An 11615-nucleotide genomic window follows, 5' to 3' on the forward strand; every position below is an offset into this window, starting at 1 on the left:
TCTCTGAAGTTTAGTTAGGTATCTGCATGTGCACAACGTACTTCTTGAAATAGTTGCAGCTTTTTATGTTGGGGTCTTGCAGACTGTTCATATGGTTTGTCTGTCAGGCCAAACCTGCTTTTTTACTAGCTGGATAGGCAGGAGTAAAAGGTCTCTCACAAGTTAACTTTAGGGCTGAGACCCACAGGCAGAAGTCAAAAGCAGCAGCCAAAGGATTTCCCCTTGGACTGGTGGGGCTTTCTCTCTGTGCTGTGTAAAGCTGTGGTCTCAATGCTGGACTTTTTTGGGGGTGCACACCCAACCACCTAAGGAGTTCTTGTAGCGTAGTGGTTACAAATTGGGCTACTAACCTAAAGGTTGACAGCTTGAAATTATCAGCAGTTCTGCAGGAGAAAGATGAGGCTTTCTGCTTCCGTAAAGATTTATAGCCTTGGAAACCCTGTGCAGGGTTGCTATGAGTTGGAACTGAGTCCACGGTACTTATCAACAACAACCCAACCACCTGAAGGCATCCAGGCTGGGCAAAGAAGGCGTGACAGGGAAGAGAAGGAAAAAATGTGTAGAATTCCCCCACACCTCCTTTTGCAAATGTCACTGCACTGCTTGTAGTGCTGGTTCACTGTGCCCGTTTGGCTGTTGCCCCGCCTTCTGACCCCCGCCCAAGCAGGATGGCCACGGAGGGAGTCCTGTGTCTTGACAGATTCCTTAATTACAATATTTTCCTTTATACCGTGATTTTTCCACTGGTGATTGCAGGAAACTGAACCTTATGCTAGATCCAGAGGTCTGGTGCTGTCCCGAGAGAGCAGCTTCTCTGGTTTTCAGCCCCTCCCCCATGGAGCCTGTCCTACCTGCGTCTACTCTGCTGACACGGAAACCAGAACTCTTTATCACTTTTTAATAATTACTTTTTTCAGACAAGAAATGCTCTCAACTTTCAAGCATCAGAAAAAATCTTTATTTAACTTTAGTTTTTAAAGTATATTTAAATGTGGAGTATTGATAGGATACAGACTTTTAGGAGGACATGTTTTATGTTCTGTACTTTTGGCTTTCATAATATCTAGAAAGAAGACTATGAAAATCTTTACTTAATTTTCATGTACCTATATAGTGTCTTTTTCAGAGTGACTTTAAGGTTAGTTTTTTATCATTTTATTTTAGTCATTATATTATAGCATGCCTTTGGTGTTTTCTTGGGGTTTACTTGTTAGTGTTTTGCTTGTTTCAAACATCTGTGTAAATATATTATTTAACATCCAAGTGTCCCTGACTTACAATGTATTAAAGTCATGATGACCTCTATTTAAAACTTTCTCTTGTTTCTTCTTGGTTTATCATTTAAATTTGTAACCTAAGTTTCAAGAGACATTACAATGTGATGGATCTTATCATGTGCCTTGTAGCTATATAAGATCAGTTTCCCACTACACTATGATGGAATATATGTGAAAAAAGAAAGAAAGAAAGAAAGAAAGAAAGAAAGAAAGAAAGAAAGAAAGAAAGAAAGAAAGAAAGAAAGAAAGAAAGAAAGAAAGAGAAAGAAAGAAATTTGTTTATTAGGAAAATTAGAGAAATATGATGCAACCAGGTAATATTATTTCGACTTAATTTTACATAATAATGCATTACAGAGAAATTTATAGAGGGTCTCAATGATTGTGAGCCTATGCAACAGCACTTGTTGTTGTTAGGTAGCATTAAGTCAGTGTCAACTCAAAGTGACCCTATACACAACAGAACGTAACACTGCCCTGTCTTGGGCCAACCTCATAATTGTTGCCACATTTGAACCCATTGATGCTGCCATTTTGCCAATACATCTCACTGGGGGTCTTCCTCTTTTTCTCTGACCCTCCACCTTTCCAAACATGATATTATTCTTCAGCAACTTGTCCCACCTGATAATATGTCCAAAGTATGAGAGATCAAGTTTGGCCATCCTGGTCTCCAAGGAGCACTCTGGCTGCACTTCTTCCAATACAGATCTGTTGGTTCTTTTGGCAGCCCACGACACTTCCAATATTTTCCAACACCATAATTCAAATGTATCAATTCATCTAAGATCTTCCTTATTCACTGTCCAGTTTTCACATGCATGTTAGGATTTTGAAAATAAGATAGCTTGGGTCAGGCACACCTTAGTCTTCAAGATGACATCTTTGCTCTTCAACACTTTAAAAAGGTCTTGTGCAGCAGATTTGCCTAATTCAATATATCATTTGATTTCTTGACTGCTGCTTCCATGAGTGTTGATGGTTGATCCTAGAAGAATGAAGTCCTTGACAACATCAATCTTTTCTCTGTTGATGAGAATGTTGTTTATTGGATCAGTGGTGAGGATTTTTTATTTTCTTTACATTGAGATGTAATCCATACTGAAGGTGGTGTCTTTGATCTTTATTAGTAAGTATTTTAAGTCCTCTTCACTTTCAGCAAGCAAGGTTATATCATCTGCATATCTCAGGTTGTTAATGAGTCTTCCTCCAATCCTTATGTCACATTTTTCATCATAGAACCCAGTTTTTCAGATATTTGCTAAGCATACAGATTGAATTTCTTTGTATTTTCTTATTTATTGCTATTGAATTTTTTGCTTTCTTTGGTACTGTATTTGTATTTTTTCTTTGATACCTGTGGGAAAATTATTATTATTATTATTTTTGGTGTTTCTTCTAGATAATAAAGCAAGCATAAATTGCCATCATATGGATTGACTTTTATTTATATTCCTGGATTCAGTTTGCTAAAATTTTGTGAAACATTTTTGCATCTATGTTCATGAGTGATTTGGCTCTGTATCTTTTTTGAAGACTTACTCGAGTTTTCCTATCACAATCACACTATCTTGCAGCATTGGTTGGGAAGTAGTCTCCCCTCAGCTGTTTCTTGAAAGACTTTATGATGACTATATGATGGTGGTATTATTTTTTCCTTAATGGATAGAATTCAGCCAAAAGTGTCCAGTCTTATAGTTTTCATTATAGAAAGGTTTTTATTTCTGAATTAAGCTTCTTTAATTAATATCTCACAGTCCATTTTTTTTCCTTCAATTTCTTCTTATTCCACTTTTGGTAACTTACACCTGTCAAGGAGCTTGTCAATTTTATCGTTTTAAAAAATGCATTGTCATAAAATTATTCATAATACTCTTATTATTCTACTAATGTTTGTATGTCCTGTAAAGTTGTATTCTTTTTTGTTCTGAAATTAGTAATATGATCTTGCACTTTTTTATTCTCCTTGAATATTTTAGGAAGAGTTTGGAATTTGGATTTTTATTTATGCATAGCTTCTGCTGAAATAATTACAGGTTTTGACTGTATTTCTTAGCTTCCACAAGACAAATAGAATATATACATTAAAAGGATAAAATAAAAAGGTTGTCAATTTCTTTATTGTTCTATTCCTTTCCATTTCCTTTTATTTATTTTTCTGATACCTGAGAAGAAAACTGAGAAAACCCTCTTCCTAATATGAGTGATATTTATCTGAAGCAACAAAGGTTCTCTACCAAGTTTCTTTCTGTTTTTCCTTTATCTTTTGTATTTTTGATCTAAAGACACTAACTATATTCTTAAGGAAAAACAAACTTGCACACTGACCTCAATTCCAAAAAAGATTTATATTTGTGAGTGGATTTGTACTTAAATAGAATATTTTAAAAACATAAATTTAAGTAACCCTCCCTTACCATGTAGTAGTTTGATTTTAAAGGAAATTTTAACTCAAATTCATACTATATGAATACATACTGGGTACCTGTAAATGGGCCTACTTAGACCTGAGTTAGATTAAAGAATTTCCTTTTTTTTTTTATATATTATTTTGCAGTCATACCAATTATGGTTATAAAGTTTCACTTAGATTTCAGTTTTTTTACTATTCTAAGTTTAAATGCATTAAAGACAAACTGACAAAAATTTCATCAAGACCTGTCAAAATAGTTTCACTTTATTTCAATCAATTAGATGCTTTCTATTTTTAAATGAATTGAAATGAATATCACATGTAAAATTAGATTAAATTTAGAGGTATGCTGTGGAATATAAGGTAAGAATATAAGTACAGACTAAAATTAAACACTTGAAAATATCATAGGTAACTGGTTATTAACTATAATATAAATTCCTCAGTTTTATATTGCCCTATACTCTTCTTGATAGAGCTTTATAAAATGGACGAACTTTTAAAATAATTAATGGGAAATTAAGTTCATGTAGCATAAACAAAGATTTTTTAATAATTTGAAAATTTATTTAAAATTAAATAAGGAGATGCTCATTGGTAATATTCAAAGTATTTATAACTATTATAGTTGTTTGTAAGTGCTGTGAGTTGGTTCCGACTCACAGCATAGGTTTTCAGGGGATTGTTTGAACAGCCAATCTTGTGCTTAGCAGTATAGTACTTTTAAGTCTTTTATCTACCTATGTATCTAACTAATTATGTACCCATTCAAAGGTAATTTTAACAAGTTCTTGGAAACCCCCTTCTAAGACTGAAACTCAAAGGGAATACACAAGCAGACATGTAAGTTTGTTAGCCACCACGTTGGTCTACTGGTGAGTGGAAATGGCGATAAAGCAGCAATGAAGATGTGGACTGAGTCTGACCACGATACGTGGACTGAGTCTGACCACGATACATAGACTCCTGGTGACGTGGAGTATGGTGAGACTTGGTTGGCCCAACGTGTGGTATATATCTATAATATACCTGTGTTACTTATATGTGCTATTGGATATCGGTCTGGCAAAGATTAGTCATTCACTTGAATGGCATAAGCTCAAAAATAATAAAGATTGTGAAGTTCACGGGTGATAATTAACTAATTTACAAGTGTCCAACAAAAATAAAATGCTTTTTTTTTTTTTTTTTCTTTTCTCCTAACTTTGAATTCAGGATGTGGGGAGTACAGAGCAGGGAAAAGCATAGTCCCTGTAGCTACAATAATATTATAAACAATCTAATATTATAATACAAATTGTGGTTATTTTAACTATAAATGTTGAGACAAAAAGTATATGGTATTTTCAGAACATTAAAAAATATTTATCAAGAAACCAGAAGCAGTCTGGTAATTTGAGGATTATCTTTTAATAAATCTGGTCTGAGATCTGAGAATTTAGTAGGAAAATTATAAGGAATAAGAGCAAGTAGCCAGCAGATAAAACAGTAGGAAAATTACAAGGAATAAGAGCAGTCCCAGCAGGAAAAAGACAGTAAATTTATTCTAAGAACTGAAAAGAGTCCAGTAGGCTGAATTGCAGATAGAGGAGGAAGATGAAACAAAAAACGAAGAGAGAGTTAGGTTCTCCTGTTAGAAGATAGAGTTTCAAGTTCTACCTGAAGGACTTTTGTCTTTATAATTTTAAAAAGTAATAATTCCATGGGGCAAACTCCACTGGGTTAAGCTTTGAACAACTAGATACTGGGAAAAGTAAATAAATCCTCCCTCCTTTCCTTTGCAGTGTTGCCCAGCTGAGCAGTTTATGTGACTTCATGAGGCTTGGCACCTCCAGACTAAGCCGTCAGATACACTTACCTGTAGACACCTAAATAATGTATTATTTTATTTTTTTCCACCTCTCCTTAATCCACTTGTCTTTTATTGCTGACCCTTAAGTACATTTAAAGCATCAAAATTCTGTTATGATCCCAGGGAATTTCAAGCACAGACATGAAAAAGAAAGAAGAGAAAAACATAGAGTTCCAGAGTATTTGTGCACCTACGTGAAAATCTAGTGATAGTTCCTTTGTGCAATGTTTGCATTTATAAATATATGGAGAAAGTTTAACTATTTCTTGAAATCTGATGTTTGCTATTAGCACCTTTAGTTCCCTTACTTTGAAAGTGATTCTGGGAATTTTCAGATGCAGAATTTCTGGATTTTTATTAAAGAACAAAGGCAAACACAGATGGGGGAAATATTAATGTGAGAAAATGATGTGGGATTTATAATTTTTATTATATTGTTGCTTGGTTTTTGTCCTTAACAATCCAATTCTTCATGATTTATTTTAGTAAAGTACTATGACTAGCATAAACCCTGGATTTAATAATGAAAATAAATAACAAGTGCAAATGTATATACGGAAATCTGCCATCAAAATGGTGAAACCAATTAAAAATAATACTTTACATGAAAAATCAGTAACAGGATTTTATTTTGTAAACCTCAATTTGCTAATGATTCATATTTGTATTTATCTCCACATATAGTTTGGAGTCCTGGTGTGGCACTGCAGGGAAATGTGCTGGACTGAGAGGTCCATTTGAGCTGCATGGTCAGCGATTCAAACCCACCAGCTTATACAGGATCACTATGTGTTGGAACTGACTACAACATTTAACAAAAACAACAACATAGTAGGTATTTATGAAGAATAGACATGCATTTGGACAAAGTTTATATTTTAGCAAAATTCTTAGGTTGTTATCTAAGAGACTTTATCATATTCTGTTAAAGTGTTTCAAGTTTCTCAGTACTTAATGCCAAGTTGGGCCAGAGTCGTGAGCTGTGAAGTACTTCACAGATTCAGAAGCACAAAGTACAGGGTTTATTCACTTTCCAAGGGAGGAAAGGGGTTTAACACCTGAGGGTGGATGTTTCTGGCTTTATTGGGCTTCTAAGAGTGAAGGCACAGGGCCATTGCAGAGGGTGGAATGGGGAGGCAGATTTAAGACTTTAGTAATGGAGCCCTCTGGGCTAGGAGGTAATTTAAGATATTGTGCATCTGTGTGAGCACAGCAGGATATTGGGAGGTGGTTAAAGATGCTGTCCATGGCTCAGCTCTGGAAGGTCCATTATGGCCACAAGGCAAAGTGGGGCTGGCTGGTCTCCATTTCTGCAAAACTAACTCAGCAAAACAGGCTAGGGTCTTATCAATGGGACCATCATTTCTTCATACCTGTAAAACAAGCTTAGTGAAAATAGGCTGGGATTTTACATGAGTTTAAACACTGCACCGACTCCTTCCACTAAACATTATACAGGACAGAAGAAAAGAAAAAAGAAGTAATAAGCTTAGAATAATAAAGAAATAATAGAAATTTACCTTTCAAAGGACACCAACATAGCTTATGGGTTATCTGTATAAAAAAATGGTAGTTTTACTTCTTGTTTTATAGGTCAATCAATTTGATATCAAAGATAATAATCCACTAATCTTTTTTTCTGAGGCAGTTTGTGTCAAACCAGTAAGTGTAGTGCTGTGGGTTAGTGTGCTGGACTGCAAAGCTGCTTTGAACCACAAAATTGGCAGTTCAAGCTCACCAACTGCCCCTTGGAAACCCTATACAGGGTTGTTTTGGGTCAGAACATACTCCATGGCCCTTAACAACAACAACAACAACAAGCACAACTAAAACAAAACCAGTGATCTTCAGAAACAATATTTTAAGCCAAAATATGTCAAGTCTATATAAATTAATATATTCTTGTTTTGAAGTGTCATCTAGTAAGTTCCAACTCACAGTGACCCTACATAGAGTTTCCAAAGAGTGGCTGGTGGGTTTAAGCCACCAAGTTTCTGGTTAGCAGTCCAGTGCTTATTATACAATGCCACATCATGACTCCTAATATTGTTGTTGTTGTTACTATGTACTATCAAGTCAGTTCTGACTCATAGTGACCCTGTATAGAGTTTTCAAGGAGCAGCTGGTGTTTTGAATCATCAATCTTGCTGCTCAAACTGACTGTTCAGTCAAGCACACTATCCTGCAGCACCATACCAGAACTCCTAATATAATCTACATCTGTACAAATCAGTGAGTCCTAGTGTGGTGCTGTGGACTAATGTGTTAGACTGCAAAGTCGTCTGAACTGCAAGGTCAGTGGTTCAAGTTCACCAGCTGCTCCTTGAAAACCATATACAGAGTCTCTATGGGTCAGAATCGACTCGATGGCACTTAACAACAACAACAACTTACAAATCAGACCGATCTGGTAAGAGACAGAAGGGCAAGAAGAAATTACTCTGGAAGGATACACAGGAAACTTCCTAAGGATATGAAATGTTACACAGATCCTTTCAAATTTTAAAATATATAGAACTGGATACTTAAACTCTGCATTTTATTTTCTGTTTATTATTACTTCAAATCAAAAAGAACAGCAGAATACCATGGTAAAGGCCTTTTAAATTTAGTGTTAAATAGCTGGTGTTATGAGGTGCCTTGGAATTGGCTCCTTCTCACAGAAACCGTATGTACAACAGAACGAAGCATTGCTCAGTCCTGTGCTATCCTCACAATCATTGCTATATTTGAGTCCTTTGTGTAGTCTAGGTATCAGTATATCTCATTGAGGGTCTGCCTCTTTTTCATTGACCCTCTATTTTACCATGCATGATGTCATTCCCCAAATACTGGCTCTTCCTGACATCATGTCCAAAATACATAAGATGAAGTTTCACCATGCTCACTTCAAAGGTGCATTCTGACTGTACTTATTCCAACACAGATCTGTTTGCTCTAGCAGTCTATGATATAGTCATTATTCTTCACCTACACCATAATTTAAAGGCATCAACTCCTCTTCAGTCTTCCCTATTCATTGTTCTAGCTATCAAATGCTTCAAGGGCAATTGAAAATACCATGACTTGGGATATCTTTGTAGTATAATACTATAAAGAGATATTTTGCAGCATATTTGCCCAATGCAATACATCCATTGATTTCCCAGACTGCTGCTGCTGCTGAGAGTGTTGATTCTGGATTCAAGTAAAATGAAATCCTTGACAAATTCAATATTTTCCTCCTTTTATCAAGATGGTGTTTATTGGGCCAGGTGTGAGGATTTTTGTTTACTTTCCACTGAAGTGTAATTCACACTTATTAAGTGCTTCAAACCCTCTTTGCTTTCAGAAAGGAAGGTTGTGCTACCTGCAAATGGTAGGTTGTTAACAATCCTTCCTCCAATCAGAAGCCAAGTTCTTTATATTGTCATTCTTTCAGATTATCAGTTCAGCACACAGATTTAGTACATACAATGAAAGAATACAATGTGACACATAACTATCCTCATGTTAAAGCATTCACTATCCCCTTGTTCTACTTGAATGACTACTTGGTCTCTGTACAAATTCCACATGAGCACAATTAAGTGTCCTAGCATACCCATTCTTTGCAATGTTATCCATAATTCATTATGACCCACACAGTCAAATAATTTTGTATAACCAATAAAACCCAGGTGAACATATTTCTTTGTATTCTTTGCTCTTATCCAAGAAACATCTAGTATCAGCAACATTGTCCCTCATTCCATGCCCTGTTATGAATCCAATTTGAGCTTCTGGAAGTTTCATATTTATGTTCTATTTCAACTATTTATTAATCATCTTTAGAAAAAAATTACTTGTATGTGATATTAATGATATTATTAAATATTTTTCATATTCTGTTGTGCCACCCTTCTTTGGGATGAGCACATTCTTTTCAGCTGATCAGGTAACTGTCTTCCAAATTTCTTGGCATAGATGAAAAATTGGAAGACATCTTGCTGTAAATATGAGGATCTTTAAAAACCGAATAATTCTGCATTTTCTTTTCAGTAATAAAAGAGACATTTTTTTTGTTGTTGCTGGAAAAATGCAACATTTAAACTGCACTTCAGATAAATAAAATCTAGTCTTTGAGTTGGCATGTTACATAGAAAGAGAAGAAAGGGAAACAGATTTGAAGTACTTGCTGATGAAGATCAAAGACTACAGCCTTTAGTATGGGTTATAATTCAAAGTAAAGAAAGCAAAAATCCTCACAGCTGTACCAATAAATGATGCCTGGTTAAATGGAGAAAAGATTGAAGTTGTCTAGGATTGCATTTCATTTGGCTCCATTATCAATGCTTATAGAAGCAATAGACAGGAAATCAAATGACATGTAGCATTGGGGATATCTTTAAAGTATTAGAGAGATTATCTGTCCCTTTGAGGACTACTGTATGCCTGACTCAAGTCATGGTCTTTTAATCACTTCATATGTATGTGAAAGCTGTGAAATAATTAAGGAAGAGCAAAGAAGAATTGATGCCTTTGAGTTGTGGTGTTGGGGAAGAACATTTCGTAGATTGTCAGAAGAACAAACGAATCTGTCTTGGAAAAAGTTGGCCAAGAATGCTTAGATACAAGGATGGTAAGACTTCGTCTCACATACTTTGGACGTGTTATGAGGAACAACCAATCCCTGAAAAAGGAAAGCATGCATGCTAAAATACAGGGTCATCTAAAAAGAGGAAGCTCCCTAATGAGATGAATTGGCATCATTGCTGCAACAACTGGCTCCAATGTAACAAGGGCTGTGAGGATAGCACAAGAACCAAGCAGTGTTTCCTTCCATCGTGCATAGGGTCACTACGAGTTGAACTGAATAGATCAGTGGCATATAACTACAATAGTGTAAACATAATCCCTTGAAACTCTCAGTTGGAAGTACTTCTTGTGGAGTGATAGTTCATTCTCGAGGAAATAAGTTTTAAAATGTATCATTGCTAGGGAAATGATATGCTTGTGTATGACAAGAATGGTGAAATAATGCTGCTTTAGTTGTGTACAGAGAAGCTTATTTCATAATCTAGCTAGCAATATGCAAAACATATAGTTAGAAATAGGGCTGAGTAGCTAATCAGAAGAGAAGAAAACAATGTAATTCATGCAAAATCAAATGGAAGGCTTTCCAATGTGATATTAAAACCTACACATACTTACTGGAGGGGAAATATAGAATTACAAGTTGTAAGTCTCCTACCAAATAAAATGGATTTTTTTTTTTAACTCATGGATGGAAAGGGCAAAAGGTTTTGAAAGAAGAGGAAGCAGTGCCCTTAGATGTTACAGACTTCTTTATTCAAATGTTTTCCAGCAAAAATTTCTGCATAATGGTTTTTTTTCCAACTCAGAAATTTGGTGAACCTTCATCAGCTCCCTCATCATGCAGAGGTAAAGATTCCAAGTTGAAGTAAATATATCCTGTGCTGTGTGTTTTATGTTTTATTTTCTCCATTTTTTCTCCATTTACTTTGAAGGGATAATAGCTGTCTTATTTTCAAACTGTTATTCCATTGAGCCTGTCTTTATAAATCTGGAAAGTGATCTTTTTCCCTAGCAGCCTGTGAAAATGTTTTAAAAAATGTAAAACATGAGAGACTTGAATAGATTCGTAAAACTTTTTAACAATTTTATTACTATAACCTGTTTACATTAATAAATTGCAAACCACAAAGAAAAAACAATGCTATCTGATAAAAAAAAAATAGCCATCTGTTAATTTTAATATTTAAATTTAAATATTTTCTTTATAATTTTTGCTTTTATGCTTTCTGGTCTATTTTACATGTGAAAGTTGGACAGTGAATAAGGAGGACAATAGAAGGATTGATGCCTTTGATTATGATGTTGGAGGAGAATAGTAAAAGTACCAAGAGCTGCCCAAAGAACAAACAAATCTGTGTTGGAAGAAGTGCAGCCAGAATGTACCCTAAAAGAAAGGATAGTCTCTCACACCTCAGACACATTTTCAGGAGGGATCAGTTCCTGGAGTTGGACATCATGTTTGGTAAAGTAGAAGGTCCACTAAATAGAGGAATACCCCCGATGAGGAGAATTATCA

The sequence above is a fragment of the Chrysochloris asiatica genome, unplaced genomic scaffold (assembly GCF_000296735.1).
Source record: "Chrysochloris asiatica unplaced genomic scaffold, ChrAsi1.0 scaffold00032, whole genome shotgun sequence".
NCBI classification, from domain to species: domain Eukaryota; kingdom Metazoa; phylum Chordata; class Mammalia; order Afrosoricida; family Chrysochloridae; genus Chrysochloris; species Chrysochloris asiatica.